The following is a 1,660-nucleotide window of genomic DNA, read 5'->3' as shown; positions in this document are numbered from 1 at the left end:
TATATATATATATATATATATATATAATATGACAAATTTTATCTACAAGCAGTGGTAGTTACCTTCTACCTCTCTGTCTGCCATGTGTCATCTCACGCAGCCAAGCCAAGCGGGTTAGCGATCAAAAAAGATCCATTAATTTCCCACCGTCTAGTTAGTTACGCAGGGTTAGTTGGATAGCCTACTAATATTTTGGCCGCATGCATCGCATCTGATTGCATGGATAAGGCTTACTTTTTTAAAATCCTGGATGAGGGCTAGCTTGCTTGATCGCATGTACTTGCAAAGGAAAACAAATCTTGGCGTCCATACTCTTTATTATATCTACTTCATACTTCCAAAATTATCATAGGACATATTCTATTTTTCAGGAAAATTTCGGTATGCTCCAATTTTTATAGTATATATGCTATATTTCCCAAGTACTATATACTACAAAATCATAGAATATATACTACATAGTCATGAAGAGTATGATGTGTGTCTTGTACAGTCGATGGAGAAGCATGTTACATGGAGTATGTACTTGTCGAGTATGGAGTATCAACGGAAGGAGTATGTCAATGGAATTAATCAAGAGGGTATTTAATACTAATATAACTATGTGGATGACAGCCATGAAATTTCTCAAGCACCTAACTTGCTTGCATGTAGTATGTAGATTAGAAGAAAGAAGTGTATGACAAAAAGTAGTATGGAGTATCATGAAAGAGGTAGTATGGTAGTATGGAGTATTATCTTATCAGAAGTAGTATGTCAATGGAACTAAACAAGCGTATAGGAACGAGTCATAATTTGATATGGGTGTGTACATGTAATTTCTCAGTCACCTTACATACATGTAGTATGTAGATTAGAAGAAAAGGAGTATATGACAAAAAGGTAGTATATTGTATGATATACTGCAGACATATGTACGCGTAGACCAATACAAACTGTTCGTCCATAATTTCTACATCTCTACATGATACTGAACTTTTGATATACACAATATAGTCTTGTTTCTATCGATGCATAGGTTCCAGAGCTTGGGGTCGATGCAGGAGTAGTCAGCTCGTCGCCGACGGCTAGTTGCGCCCGTGGTACATCCAGTGTAATACCACACACCAGTGGAGGAAGTTGCCAATCAAAACCGGAGCGGATAGCCGTCACCGGCGACGGCTCCACATCGGTGACACCTTGTGTACGCTCTGAGGAGACATCGTTGGTTTTCCTCCGGTTGCCTTGCTAAACGCCTTACTCCTGTCGTCACATTGGCATCTTCAAAATCACGGTGTCACAAACAGGAAAGAACCATAGAAGATGGTAAGGTCAATGAGGGGGCATGAATTCTTTAGAGTTGGAAATCTGATCAGACTATGATATCGTTAATCCAACTAAACAATAAAGAAAATAAATTTGGCGTATATACCTGGCTTGTGTGGTACTCACAACGACAACGGCCAGCTGTTATTTCACTGTCTCGCCGGCGGCAGAAGAATACTCACGACGACGCTGATCCTCCGTGTACAGCCGGTGATGAAAGTGTCGCCCAGGCAAAACCTAGATAGTTAACTAATCTGTTTGTTTGTTGATAACGAGAAGATAGAAACGATACTATTTTTACGTAGAGAGAGAAATGGTAGGTTGGTTAGTAAGCGGATAAGGATGTGAGAAGAGT

General features: G+C 39.5%; 1 long non-coding RNA gene across 1 annotated transcript; it reads right to left on the bottom strand.

Moving 5' to 3' along the window:
* Positions 1-883: 883 nt before the first annotated feature.
* On the bottom strand, positions 884-1,613 carry LOC123173429 (uncharacterized). Its single transcript, XR_006486199.1, has 2 exons — positions 1,412-1,613; positions 884-1,260 (listed from the first exon to the last, which is right to left on the bottom strand). It is a non-coding gene; the product is annotated as an uncharacterized lncRNA (long non-coding RNA).
* Positions 1,614-1,660: the final 47 nt, after the last annotated feature.

This window comes from Triticum aestivum, unplaced genomic scaffold, assembly GCF_018294505.1.
Source record: "Triticum aestivum cultivar Chinese Spring unplaced genomic scaffold, IWGSC CS RefSeq v2.1 scaffold1764, whole genome shotgun sequence".
NCBI lineage: Eukaryota > Viridiplantae > Streptophyta > Magnoliopsida > Poales > Poaceae > Triticum > Triticum aestivum.
Note: the sequence above shows the minus strand (reverse complement) of the source record. Positions and strands in the feature narration are given on the sequence as shown.